Source organism: Caretta caretta, chromosome 26, assembly GCF_965140235.1.
Source record: "Caretta caretta isolate rCarCar2 chromosome 26, rCarCar1.hap1, whole genome shotgun sequence".
Taxonomy (NCBI): domain Eukaryota; kingdom Metazoa; phylum Chordata; order Testudines; family Cheloniidae; genus Caretta; species Caretta caretta.
In genome coordinates, this window is record NC_134231.1 from 2,327,295 (window position 1) to 2,342,825 (window position 15,531).

Below are 15,531 nucleotides of genomic sequence, written 5' to 3' on the forward strand. Positions count from 1 at the left end.
TGTTTTTGAATCTAATTACCCTGCAAGATATCTACATCCTGATTTTACAGGGGGGATTTCTTTATTTCTATTTACTTCTATTTTTTATTAAAAGTCTTCTTGTAAAAACTGAATGCTTTTTCATTGTTCTCAGATCCAAGGGTTTGGGTCTGTGGTCACCTATGCAAATTGGTGAGGCTTTTTATCCAACATTTCCCAGGAAAGGGGGGGTGCAAGTGTTGGGAGGATTGTTCATTGTTCTTAAGATCCAAGGGTCTGGGTCTGTAGTCACCTAGGCAAATTGGTGAGGCTTTTTACTAAACCTTCAAAACACCCTCCGAACCTCTTTAGCCCTTGCTAGAGAAAACTTACAGGATGCTCAAAAAGAGCAAAAAGCCTGGTATGATAAGCATGCCAGAGAGCGTTCCTTCAAAGTAGGAGACCAGGTCATGGTCTTAAAGGCGCTCCAGGCCCATAAAATGGAAGCATCGTGGGAAGGGCCATTCATGGTCCAGGAGCGCCTGGGAGCTGTTAATTATCTCATAGCATTCCCCACCTCCAACCGAAAGCCTAAGGTGTACCATATTAATTCTCTAAAGCCCTTTTATTCCAGAGAATTAAAGGTTTGTCAGTTTACAGCCCAGGGAGGAGACGACGCTGAGTGGCCTGAAGGTGTTTACTACGAAGGGAAATGTGCTGGTGGTGTGGAAGAGGTGAACCTCTCCATGACCCTTGGGCGTATGCAGCGACAGCAGATCCAGGAGCTGTGCACTAGCTACACGCCAACGTTCTCAGCCACCCCAGGACTGACTGAACGGGCATACCACTCCATTGACACAGGTAATGCTCACCCAATTAGGGTCCAACCTTACCGGGTGTCTCCTCAAGCTAAAACTGCTATAGAACGGGAGATCCAGGATATGTTACAGATGGGGGTAATCCGCCCCTCTGAAAGTGCATGGGCATCTCCAGTGGTTCTAGTTCCCAAACCAGATGGGGAAATACGTTTTTGCGTGGACTACCGTAAGCTAAATGCTGTAACTCGCCCAGACAACTATCCAATGCCACGCACAGATGAACTATTAGAGAAACTGGGACGGGCCCAGTTCATCTCTACCTTGGACTTAACCAAGGGGTACTGGCAGGTACCGCTAGATGAATCTGCCAAGGAAAGGTCAGCCTTCATCACACATCTCGGGCTGTATGAATTTAATGTACTCCCTTTCGGGCTGCGAAATGCACCCGCCACTTTCCAAAGACTTGTAGATGGTCTCCTAGCGGGATTAGGAGAATATGCAGTCGCCTACCTTGACGATGTGGCCATATTTTCGGATTCCTGGGCAGACCACCTGGAACATCTACAAAAAGTCCTTGAGTGCATAAGGGAGGCAGGACTAACTGTTAAGGCTAAGAAGTGTCAAATAGGCCTAAACAGAGTGACTTACCTTGGACACCAGGTGGGTCAAGGAACTATCAGCCCCCTACAGGCCAAAGTGGATGCTATCCAAAAGTGGCCTGTCCCAAAGTCAAAGAAACAGGTTCAATCCTTCTTAGGTTTGGCTGGTTATTACAGACGCTTTGTACCGCACTACAGCCAAATCGCTGCCCCACTGACAGACCTAACCAAAAAGAAACAGCCAAATGCTGTTCAGTGGACCGGAAAGTGTCAGAAGGCCTTTAACAAGCTTAAAGCGACACTCATGTCTGACCCTGTACTAAGGGCCCCAGACTTTGACAAACCGTTCCTTGTAACCACAGATGCGTCCGAGCGTGGTGTGGGAGCAGTTTTAATGCAGAAAGGACCTGATCAAGAATTCCACCCTGTAGTGTTTCTCAGCAAAAAACTGTCTGAGAGGGAAAGCAACTGGTCAGTCACTGAAAAAGAATGTTACGCCATTGTCTACGCTCTGGAAAAGCTACGCCCATATGTTTGGGGACGGCGTTTCCACCTGCAAACCGACCATGTTGCACTGAAGTGGCTTCACACCGTCAAAGAAACTAACAAAAAACTTCTTCGGTGGAGTTTAGCTCTCCAAGATTTTGATTTCGACATCCAACACATCTCAGGAGCTTCTAACAAAGTGGCTGATGCACTCTCCCGTGAAAGTTTCCCAGAATCAACTGGTTAAAATCATCCTTGAGATGTGGAAAATATTGTTAGTCTTTATGTACTTGGTAGTATATTTAGAGATGCATGTGTCTTATTAACTCTGTTTTTCCTAGAGCTCCAGGAAGAAATCCCAGCCAGTGTTTCACCCTAGCTGAGATTTGGGGGGCGTGTCATAAATATAAAGGGAAGGGTAAACCCCTTTGAAATCCCTCCTGGCCAGGGGAAAGCTCCTCTCACCTGTAAAGGGTTAAGAAGCTAAAGGTAACCTCGCTGGCACCTGACCAAAATGACCAATGAGGAGACAAGATACTTTCAAAAGCTGGGAGGAGGGAGAGGAACAAAGGGTTTGGGTCTCTCTGTATGCTGCTCTTGCCAGGGACAGAACAGGAATGGAGTCTTAGAACTTTTAGTAAGTAATCTAGCTAGGTATGTGTTAGATTATGATTTCTTTAAATGGCTGAGAAAAGAATTGTGCTGAATAGAATAACTATTTCTGTCTGTGTATCTTTTTTGTAACTTAAGGTTTTGCCTAGAGGGGTTCTCTATGTTTTTGAATCTAATTACCCTGTAAGATATCTACATCCTGATTTTACAGGGGGGATTTCTTTATTTCTATTTACTTCTATTTTTTATTAAAAGTCTTCTTGTAAAAACTGAATGCTTTTTCATTGTTCTCAGATCCAAGGGTTTGGGTCTGTGGTCACCTATGCAAATTGGTGAGGCTTTTTATCCAACATTTCCCAGGAAAGGGGGGGTGCGAGTGTTGGGAGGATTGTTCATTGTTCTTAAGATCCAAGGGTCTGGGTCTGTAGTCACCTAGGCAAATTGGTGAGGCTTTTTACTAAACCTTGTCCAGGAAGTGGGGTGCAAGGTTTTGGGAAGTATTTTGGGGGGAAAGACGCGTCCAAACAGCTCTTCCCCAGTAACCAGTATTAGTTTGGTAGTGGTAGCGGCCATTCCAAGGATAACGGGTGTAATATTTTGTACCTTGGGGAAGTTTTGACCTAAGCTGGTAAAGATAAGCTTAGGAGGTTTTTCATGCAGGTCCCCACATCTGTACCCTAGAGTTCAGAGTGGGGGAGGAACCTTGACAAAGGGGTTTACCCTTCCCTTTATATTTATGACAACTCATCTGCAGGGGGCTTTTAGAAACTCATTAATTAACACCTCTGAAATCACTTTGTCTACAGTGGCAAAAACTGTTGTTTTTCTGCGTTGTTGCCAGCACATTGCATTATACAGTTATTCAATTAATATGACAACACACACACACCCAGTGCTCTCATATGCCAAGAAGGGTTTGTTCCCTGGGAGGTTTCCTTCCACCTTCTTCCCAGTGAATGGAAATGCTGCCCTTTGTCAGCGGGATTTGGAGAACAACCCTATGGGTGATCCAAACCCAACTCCTCATTCCCAGAGACTGCCCAATTACTGCTGGTGCTTTATGTGTTTGGAGACAGATTGGGGCTGATTCTCATTCACACAAGGGCCCCTTCCCAGTGCTCTGGCAGGGGAAAGGGGCCTTAGAGTGAGTGTAACTACGTTTATTAGTATAACTCAGAATCAGCTGGCTGGAGTGTCTGTTGATCCAGTGTGAGTTCAAGGGGCAATAATATTATATTAGCATGTGGGAGTCCCAGCTGAGATTGGGGGGCCTCTCTGTGCTGGGGCCTGTACAAATGCATAGTGAGAGACCGTCTCTGCCCCCAAGAGCTCATGGGTCTGAATGAGCAAGACAGAGGAGGGTGGGTGAAGAGATATATCCTGCCCATTTTACAGAGGGAGAACTGAATCACAGAGAGGCTAAGTGACTTGCCTGAGGTCACACAGCAAGTCAGTGACAGAGCAGGGAATTTAACCCAGATCTCCTAAATTCTGTTCTATACATAAGCCACAGGACCATCCTTCCTCCGTTAAGTACTACGTGCTGAGTTCTCCTCCCTCAGAGCTCACCTGACATAGCAGAACAATGAAGACCAATAACACTGAACATGTTTACAGAAATTTCCATTTTCAAAGCACTACACATAGACATTAACTCAGTAATCTGCACAATGCCCTAGGGAGGTTCTGGGGAAACTTGAAGCACAGAGTGGCCAAGTAACATACTGAATGGCACAGAGAGGCAGGATTAGAACTCATGACCAGACTACGCAAGGAAGAGTTACCATTAAAACAACTTCAGGAAAAGAATTAATTGAACATCTCGTTTATAACTGAGTATCATAGAAATTTGAGATGGGAAGTCCACTCAGCCTCCTTCCTAGTCAATGCAGGGCTCCCCTTATGGACTGTGCAGTATTGGAACAGTATTGGAACAGCCGCTGGCCCTGTGGCGTGTTGAGGTCCACACAGAGTTACCCACCCCACCCCAGCTCCGTCTCAAATCAGAGCAGCAGGGAATGAGAACATGACTGTTTACTGGACTGGCTGATTCAGAGGACTCTCTGGAGACCGGTCCGGGTGCATCTACACTGCACCATAAACTGGGGTCTGTGGGACCCACAGCTGCAGACTTGGTCTTTCCAAGCCTGCACTCGTGCGTCCTCCCTGCGTTGTAAACCCAGGTTTACAATTGCTGGACTAGGCTGGAGTGACAATACTACACACAGACCCAACTCAAGTCGCCTACAAACCCAGGCCTGAGCTGCATCCACACTGCAAAGTGACAGGGCTTGGCCCTGAATCCCAGTGGGACTTGGGCTTGAACCCAACCCCTAAGACCTGAGGGCCAAGTCAGGAAGATTTGTTTGCCAGAAGATCTGGGAATGAGTGACAGCAGATGGATCACTTGATGATGACCTGCTCTGTTCATTCCCTCTGGGGCATCTGGCATTGGCCACTGTCAGAAGACAGGACACTGGGCTAGATGGATCTTTGGTCTGATCCCGTAGGGCCGTTCTTACGCATGTGGTAGTGGGGGGAGGGGTTGGACTCAAAGCTGAGCTTGAGCCCAAGTTTACAAGGCAGTGTAGACAGACCATGGGTTTCCAGCAGCACTTGATGGCTCTCACTTTCACTTTACGTGTTTGACAGCTATTTCCTTAATGGAATCTGCCATTCGAGCGTCACTCCGAAACCCATTGCCATGGTGCAAATAGCATCTGAAGGGATGTGATTCGCTGGGAAAGGCTCAGGGTCAGCAGCTATCAGGACTTTGAGGTAGGAAGCCAAGCATACTAATGAACCTCTGGCTGTTCAGGGCAGTGCAGAATTCTGCTGCCCTTGGGGGAAGGGGGCTTATCAGCGCGACCAATGCCAGGCAGAGAGGTGCGAGTGGAGGTAGTTTGAGAAGTTCCTTGTTTTGTCCCAGTCTCTCACTGAGTTCAGGGCGATGGATGGAGGGGAGATGGGGCAGAGGGACGCAGCGGGAGGGAAAGGGTCCCCTTTCAGCAGTGCCTTTGCTTCAGATTGACATTGCACAGAATGGGCCCCAGGCTGGTGCAGATCAGGAGTAACCCCACGGACGCCGATGGATTGACAGTGGTGTTCGAAGTTTTTGGTCATGTGAAAAAAAAATGTTGTCAACGTTTTTCTTCAAAAAATTTCAGGATTCATTGAAAACCCAACCCCTCTCCCCCTTAACTGAAACCAGTCCTGATCAGAACCGGGGAAATTCAGCTGGAAAGGGGCATTTCCTCTAGAAATTTACTTTTTGATAAAAAAAAGCCATTTTTCCTCCAAAACCTGTTCCAAATGAAAACTAGCAGCTGTAGGTGCAAGGGAGAGTACGAGCAGCCCTGTGTTCCTGACTCCACCATTCTAGGATTTTAGCACATACCATTTCCTGGTTAGTGACTGGCATTTTGCATACGCTCTGGCCAGACCCAGACTGAAACCTTGGCTGCACTTGGCTAGGAGTGGGGCCTGTCATTTTGAACTGGTTTGCTCACTGCTTGATGTCCCAGCACACCAGGCCTTGCAAATGAGAGCAGCCAGCAACTTAGAAATGTGACACCCCCGTCCTATTTGAAATGGCATAACGCAGCCCTACGTGTCTATTCCTGCTGCCTTGCCACAGAGTAGGATCTGGTATTCTAGCCCTCCCATGGATTTCACTGGAGTCCCATTGATTTGAGGGTCGGGGGCAGGCTGGCAGAGGAGGGTATCAGGGAACATAAGGGCAGCAGACTCACACCTTAACGCAGCTCCGGGTTGGAGAGTTCTCGTGGCATGTTTATACGACGCCAATCCAGCAAACCCGTCCCGAGCACCAGGGCATCTGCGGTAGCTGCCTCTTCATCCCACAAGGAATCAGACTTCTGCCTATTGGCAGTGTGCATCTGTCTGAACGTTCAAAGGCATAAATCACCATTGAATGACTTTGATCACCGCCATATCAAATGCAAGCAAACTGCATTTCCCCACTTCACATCCGATGGAGTGAGCTGTAGCTCACGAAAGCTCATGCTCAGATAAATGGGTTAGTCTCTAAGGTGCCACAAGTCCTCCTTTTCTTTTTGCGGATACAGACTAACGGGGCTGCTACTCTGAAACCTTTCCCCACTTAGAAGATGAAAGCAGGCGTACACATGTTGAGGGCCTGACAGAACAAGCAGAATGGGGAGTCGAGAAGCACGTAGCAGTGTGCATTGGGACAGCTGGGCTCCTTCAGCAAGGGGGGTGGCTGGGCTGTAGGGTTGTTCTCTGTACAGAGGGAGAGGAAGGAATAGCCAGCACATCTTGCCAGCTGTCACTGCACCACATGCCTTCCTCTGGGACAATCCATGAAGGACAGGAGGCATGTGACGTACCTATCATGATGCGGCTGGAGCGCTCGCTGGGTCTGGCTGAGCAGCAGTCACAATGGATCGTGATCTGTAGCTTGTCAAGGGAAATACAGAAACGATGGCGTTAGGACTGTTATTATGTGCATTTCAGCAGAGCTCAATACCTCACACAGGAGCCTTGGTACCGATGTTCCCTCTAATTTTTGACAGGCTGTATGTGCAAAAAATTTATTCTGTGCAAATTGTTGTGCGTGCGGTGTTTTGCCGTGTGTGCAGGGTTTAGGGTCTGTGTGCACACACACGCACACACCTTAGAGGAAACAGTGCTTGGTACCATGTTGGGTGACACAGATAATGAATTCTAATGACTCCCTTGGGCCTGATGAGTTCAAGGGAGGCACTGGACAAGTCTCTGCCCCTTTCTCTGTTTCCCTGTCTGAGAAATGGGTGCAATGATGCTTTTCCAGCTCCCTGGGGCACTGTGAGGTTTAATGAAGAACGAGCCGGGAGATTCCTGGGTGGGAGTCGCTTCAGAAGAGCAAGGCCTATAGCTACTCTGGAGAGCTTACAGCCGTACACCTGCACTGATGCAGCTGTGTGCTTTCGGTGTAACCATGCTTAGCCAACAGGAGGGAGCTCTCCGGGCAACTTGACTATCCCACCAAGGAGCAGTGGTAGCTATGGTGGTAGGAGATGCTCTTGTTCCAACATAGCGCTGTCCACACTGACGCTTAGGTCGGTGTAACTTATGTCTCTCACGGGGGTGGCTTATTCACACCCCTGAGCAACATAAGTGGTAGTGTAGACCTAGCCTAGGTATCACTACTGTTAGTGAAAAATCCTTGCTCGGAAACTCTTAGAGCCTGATATGCACAGGTGCTGAGCACCGGTAGCTTCTACTGGCTTCAATCATGTACCTGATGCACAGGGACAGGATCATGATCAACGGCTCAAAAACCAAGGGACGTGTAAAGGGAGGTTGAGAAATCTGCCAGCCCAAATGCCAAGGATTCAGGCCCAGCTCCTTCTACAAGGTACACCAGGCAGCGTGCCCGTGCACGCCATTGAGACCCCAGTCCGCATTCCCGGCTGCGGCAGGTTCTGAGGGTGGCTCTGGGGTGTGCGTGTGTGTCAATGAGCTACTGTACGCTAGCATCTAGAGGCCCCTGCCCCATGCTGCTAGTGCTGTACGCACACGTAGTAGGAGACAGCCCCTGACACGAAGCACTGACAACCTAAACAGCAAGGCAGGACAAAGGAAGGATCATCATCCCTACTTTGCAGAACTGAGGTGCAGAAACACAATGGACAACATTCTCCCGGTGCCTAGGTGACTTAGGAGGCCTTGCCATTCAGTTAGGCTCAGGCTCCAGGGGCCCAAGTCACTTATGAAAAGGGGACTCGGGCTTCAAAGTCGCTTAGAGGCTTTTGAAAATTGCACCCGAAGAGACTTTCCCACAGTCACACAGGAAGCCAGTGTCTGAGCCAGGAGCTGAAGCTAGATCACCTGAGTCCCAATCCAATGCTTTAATCACAAGGCCAGCCTTCCTTGGCAGGGTCCATCAGCTCCTACACACAGTCACAGTCCCACGTTCTCAATCCCACCTGTGTCAGAGAGCCTCATTGCAGGTCCACTCCAGATGTGCCTGGGGTTAGGAGCTGGTGTTTGTGCCAGGCTCACATGCATGCTGGACACGGACATGGCAGGAGGCTGCAAAGGATGCACCTGGAAATGGAGGGTGGAACTGCGCTGCCTGAATTCAGACGAGTTGGACATGTCACTTGCTGCCTGGCCTCCTGGGATTATTGCAATGACTCATTAATTCAGATTTCCCTCTGACAATGGGCTGCATTCCTGACACACGAAAGAATTGTTTTGTTGGTACGTTTCAATCAGGTAGTGCGGCCCATTCATTGGCATTCCAGTCATGCCAGCCTGTTTTCGAAACGCCAATTTATTTTATTTTAAGAACCACATCTCAGGAGCAGGGTAAACTCTCGTGTGTTTCTTGGGGCAGGGAAGGGGGAAAACCTCAGCTCTTGGAAATGAAACAAACAAGCCAAATGTTCTCCAGGCTGCGCTCAGTTGGGCAGATGGTTGCGACGCAAAGAAGCAAGCGGCCCGTATCATCTCAGCGTCCCTCACAGCCATATGATGAGCTACTACGGAGAGGGTGACGTGGGGCGATGGACAAGTTGGCTGGAGCCCTGTGGCCTTTATTGTCAAAAGGAAACGTTACTCCCTTGGAATAACCGGGGTCAGTGTGGACTGCAAACTCAGTGCTTCCCAGCGCTCCTGCTTCCGAGCCCAGACAGTCCCCCACTCCTGCCTGAGCTCAAGGTTCCCCCCCTTCCCTGGCTCCCACCACTTCTCCTGTTCAGTCCCCCTTCTTGACCCAATGTCAACCCACTGGCTCCTCTTCCCTTGCACTGTGTTGCCTGAGCAAAGACTTCAGTGGAACACAGGCCCTGCCAGACTGGATCGGGCCCCAGGTCCAGACGGTTCCAGACCCTGTCAGTGACAGCGGGCAGCTTCAGAGGAAGGTGGGAGAACTCTGCCACAGGCAGATGTGGTATAATCTGCCCCCATACAGGTCTCAACCTAATCCCTAATAGTTAGAGATTAGTGGAAGCCCTGAATTAGGAGCCTTTATAGCTCCTCCAAAAATTAACTAGGATAATTATAACATTAACTCTGGCGATTCTAGTTATACATATAAATATCCAGTCCCTCTTCAAGTTTTGCTAAATTCTTTTCCTCAGCTGCTTCCTGTGGTATTGAGTTCCACAGTCAAATTATGCATCGAGTAAAAAAAGCACTTCCTTTTGTCAGTTTTGACTTTGCTGTGTTTTCCTGTCAGTGGATGCTCCCTTGTTCCTGTGTTACAAGGCACCCTCTGTGCCCAGAGAAACACATGTCCTGGAGAGAGGTCACTGGCAGATGTGACTGGAGCCACGGCATCAACAGCCCTTTCCATGACTGCCGTCGAGTCCAGGCCAGGAAGACACGGTGTGGTGACACTCGGTAGCACTAGGCTGTGTTGAACCAGGATCTGTGCCCAGCAGACTACATAAAGAACCCCCTTTATATCCATCACAGCTAAGCCCTATTTCTTCTCTAAGACAGGCAGCCGCTAGCAGTCCTTTCTGGAGTCTAAGTCCCCTGGAGCAAGGAGAGTTGGACAGCTTACTTCCTCTCTTGGGCACTTTGGGTACCTTTATATGCCAAGCCAAAACCTGCTGCAGCAAGTCACAGAGCCCAGGTCTACAAACTCGGGCTAACAGGGCTAGCTCTGTGGTGCTAAAAGCAGCCCCACTCTGTAAGCGTCAGACCCCCAAGCTTCAGCCTGAAAATCTACACACACTATTTTTAGTGCCATTGCGTGAGCCCGAGTCTGTGGACCCCAATCTTTGGGATTCGCTGCCACAGGTTTCTGCTTGCTGTGCAGACACACCGTTGGAGAACTATGGATGAAAAGCACTAAATATGAAGTAGGTATTATCGTCATTGTTATCTCTGGTATGTGGCCATAGCCCATGGGTGCTGGTTGAAAGGAAGAGACTAGAGATATTTGGTTGCTTCAGATAATGGACAATAATTTCCCTGCCCATTAGTGGACAGCTCACAAATACAAACACATGCAGAAGCACTCATCTCATTAAAGAGACTGCAGCTACTCATGCCTGTGAGCTTCTGCAAGGCTCCTACCTTCCCTTCAGTCGGGTGATGGAAAAAAACAACCCATGGCACTTAAAAAATGCATGAAAGATTAAAAAGAACAGGAGGACTTGTGGCACCTTAGAGACTAACCAATTTATTTGAGCATAAGCTTTCGTGAGCTACAGCTCAAGATTAAGAGGTCAGAAACAGCAACATAACCACATCTATAGTGCTCTGCATTTTCAAAGAACTGTGTAAACACAGACAAATCAAATCCCTCAGCAACCGCGGCACAGAAGGAAATTGCCCTTCTCCGAGTCACAAAACTCAGGAGTTCCTGGCTCTCAGAGCTGTGATCAGACCACTGTGCCATACACAGTAACAAAGGCAGGCCAACAGATCGTATATGAGTGTCTACATGGCAGATCGGCCATTCTAAGCTGGCTTGATTACCTAGTCCAGTGCATTTCTTCATCAAGCCCAGTTTATTTACTTATTTGGATTTAAACATAAAAATGTCCACACCAAAGGACATTGGTCTAAGGCCGTCTAACAATTAATAAAACTCAGAGTAACATCCTGATGACCACTCAGCAGCATTAGCCACTCACGCAGGGTAGCCTGTTAGCTCAGCCAGCCAGCAGTGTTAATAATGACATATGGGTCACTGATTAGCTCAGCCATGCAGTAAATCAAAGCAGCAGAAAAACACCTTTAACATGGAACATACTCGCAGCCTTCTCACAGTCCCTGTCAAGCAAACACCCAGGTAGCTGGATCAGACGCTAAACATATATTAGGCCTAATTTATAACCAGGGATGACTCTGGCCCATTCTATGCTTCTGAATGTTATTTCCTATGGCACAAATCTGAACTCCCCCTGCTGACCATCCTCTGCCATGGAGCTGTATCATGCCCTTCTTATCTTTGCTGAAGCCACCCTGAGTGAGGTAGTAACACAAGAAGTACAAGTACAAAGAGCAGCCGCTGCTCTGCAGCAAGGGGAGTCTCAGCTTCAGACCAGCTAAGCCACTTAGTAACTAAAAGACCCAATTAAGGTCATTTCCAAGCACAGAGTGGATAGTCTGGGTCTCAGATGGCAGTGGATAAATTCCCTGAAGACATAGGCTTGTTCAGCAATTTTAAAATTGATTTTCTAGCACTGACTTTAATGCCGTTACTGCTCAATTAATTAATTGCCATCCGTATCTGCTGAAAGACCGTAGATAACTAATAGTCCCTTCCAGCTCCACAGAAGTTAAGGCAAACGCCCACTGACTCTTGTAGGAATAGGCGCAGACCCTGAGCTCCTTGCATGGATGTTCTAATTTATTTGTTCTGCTTAGGCTCTTTGACTGTTTCCACCAGCACAACCCCCAGAGCTGTGCTCTTAGGGTGACCAGATGCCCCAATTTTATAGGTTTCAGAGGAACAGCCGTGTTAGTCTGTATTCGCAAAAAGAAAAGGAGTACTTGTGGCACCTTAGAGACTAACCAATTTATTTGAGCATGAGCTTTCGTGAGCCACAGCTCACTTCATCAGATGTGTACCGTGGAAACTGCAGCAGACTTTATATACACACAGAGAATATGAAACAATACCTCCTCCCACCCCACTGTCCTGCTGGTAATAGCTTATCTAAAGTGATCAGCAGGTGGGCCATTTCCAGCACAAATCCAGGTTTTCTCACCCTCCACCCCCCCACACAAATTCACTCTCCTGCTGGTGCTAGCCCATCCAAAGTGACAACTCTTTACATAATCAAGTCGGGCTATTTCCTGCATAGATCCAGGTTTTCTCACTTCCCCCCCACCCCCAAACACACACAAACTCACTCTCCTGCTGGTAATAGCTCATCTAAACTGACCACTCTCCAAGTTTAAATCCAAGTTAAACCAGAATATCTGGGGGGGGGGGGTAGGAAAAAACAAGAGGAAACAGGCTACCTTGCATAATGACTTAGCCACTCCCAGTCTCTATTTAAGCCTAAATTAATAGTATCCAATTTGCAAATGAATTCCAATTCAGCAGTTTCTCGCTGGAGTCTGGATTTGAAGTTTTTTTGTTTTAAGATAGCGACCTTCATGTCTGTGATTGCGTGACCAGAGAGATTGAAGTGTTCTCCGACTGGTTTATGAATGTTATAATTCTTGACATCTGATTTGTGTCCATTTATTCTTTTACGTAGAGACTGTCCAGTTTGACCAATGTACATGGCAGAGGGGCATTGCTGGCACATGATGGCATATATCACATTGGTGGATGTGATAAGATAACAAGATAACAAGAGGCTGCTAGGCAGCTCTCCAACACGAGTTTCTACAAGCCATTACCCTATGATCCCACTGAGAGCTACCAAAAGCAACTACAGCATTTGCTCAAGAAACTTCCTGAAAAAGCACAAGATCAAATCCGCACAGACACACCCCTGGAACCCCGACCTGGGATATTCTATCTACTACCCAAGATCCATAAACCTGGAAATCCTGGGCGCCCCATCATCTCAGGCATTGGCACCCTGACAGCAGGATTGTCTGGCTATGTAGACTCCCTCCTCAGGCCCTACGCTACCAGCACTCCCAGCTACCTTCGAGACACCACTGACTTCCTGAGGAAACTTCAATCCATCGGTGATCTTCCTGATAACACCATCCTGGCTACTATGGATGTAGAAGCCCTCTACACCAACATTCCACACAAAGATGGACTACAGGCCGTCAGGAACACTATCCCCGATAATGTCACGGCTAACCTGGTGGCTGAACTTTGTGACTTTGTCCTTACCCATAACTATTTCACATTTGGGGACAATGTATACCTTCAGATCAGCGGCACTGCTATGGGTACCCGCATGGCCCCACAGTATGCCAACATTTTTATGGCTGATTTAGAACAACGCTTCCTCAGCTCTCGTCCCCTAAAGCCCCTACTCTACTTGCGCTATATTGATGACATCTTCATCATCTGGACCCATGGAAAAGAAGCCCTTGAGGAATTCCACCATGATTTCAACAATTTCCATCCCACCACCAACCTCAGCCTGGTCCAGTCCACACAAGAGATCCACTTCCTGGACACTACAGTGCTAATAAACAATGGCCACATAAACACCACCCTATACCGGAAACCTACTGACCGCTATTCCTACCTGCATGCCTCCAGCTTTCACCCTGACCACACCACACGATCCATCGTCTACAGCCAAGCTCTGCGATACAACCGCATTTGCTCCAACCCCTCAGACAGAGACAAACACCTACAAGATCTCTGTCAAGCTTTCTTACAACTACAATACCCACCTGCAGAAGTAAAGAAACAGATTGATAGAGCCAGAAGAGTTCCCAGAAGTTACCTACTACAGGACAGGCCTAACAAAGAAAATAACAGAACGCCACTAGCGGTCACCTTCAGCCCCCAACTAAAACCCCTCCAACGCATTATTAAGGATCTACAACCTATCCTAAAGGATGACCCAACACTCTCACAAGTCTTGGGAGACAGGCCAGTCCTTGCCTACAGACAGCCCCGCAACCTGAAGCAAATACTCACCAACAACCACATACCACACAACAGAACCACTAACCCAGGAACTTATCCTTGCAACAAAGCCCGTTGCCAATTGTGCCCACATATCTATTCAGGGGACACCATCACAGGGCCTAATAACATCAGCCACACTATCAGAGGCTCGTTCACCTGCACATCCACCAATGTGATATATGCCATCATGTGCCAGCAATGCCCCTCTGCCATGTACATTGGTCAAACTGGACAGTCTCTACGTAAAAGAATAAATGGACACAAATCAGATGTCAAGAATTATAACATTCATAAACCAGTCGGAGAACACTTCAATCTCTCTGGTCACGCAATCACAGACATGAAGGTCGCTATCTTAAAACAAAAAAACTTCAAATCCAGACTCCAGCGAGAAACTGCTGAATTGGAATTCATTTGCAAATTGGATACTATTAATTTAGGCTTAAATAGAGACTGGGAGTGGCTAAGTCATTATGCAAGGTAGCCTGTTTCCTCTTGTTTTTTCCTACCTCCCCCCCCCAGATATTCTGGTTTAACTTGGATTTAAACTTGGAGAGTGGTCAGTTTAGATGAGCTATTACCAGCAGGAGAGTGAGTTTGTGTGTGTTTGGGGGTGGGGGGGAAGTGAGAAAACCTGGATCTATGCAGGAAATAGCCCGACTTGATTATGTAAAGAGTTGTCACTTTGGATGGGCTAGCACCAGCAGGAGAGTGAATTTGTGTGGGGGGGTGGAGGGTGAGAAAACCTGGATTTGTGCTGGAAATGGCCCACCTGCTGATCACTTTAGATAAGCTATTACCAGCAGGACAGTGGGGTGGGAGGAGGTATTGTTTCATATTCTCTGTGTGTATATAAAGTCTGCTGCAGTTTCCACGGTACACATCTGATGAAGTGAGCTGTGGCTCACGAAAGCTCATGCTCAAATAAATTGGTTAGTCTCTAAGGTGCCACAAGTACTCCTTTTCAATTTTATAGGGACAGTCCCGATATGTGGGGCTTTTCCTTATATAGGCTCCTATTACCCCCTGTCCCGATTTTTTACACTTGCTGTCTGGTCAACCTAGGTGCTCTATGCCTGAGAATCAGAGTGTAGGCAGGAGCATGAGAATGAAGCTTTGCAGCTACCAAAACCCAAATCAATCATTCACCAAGGGAAAAATTACGAAGTCCATTAAAGTGCCTGCATGTGCAAATTGGATATTTGCCTTGGGAGACTGCACATCTGGCCAGGCCCATGGCGAGATACTGCTCACACAGCTATTCTCTGTTTAAGCATTTGCTTATTTTCATTATCCTGTCCTCCCTCCTCCCCATCCACTTGTTTGTCCCATCTGCCTGGATTTTAATGGAGGAGCAGTGCAGGAGCCACCTTCACTGGACTATCGAGGAGGTTAAAATTCTGCACATGTACATCTTGGCAGGGTCAGAACCTTTGATTGTTAGCTTTTCGGGGCACGGAGTGACATTTCCTATGTTTGTACAGCACCTAGCACAATGGGGCCCCAACAT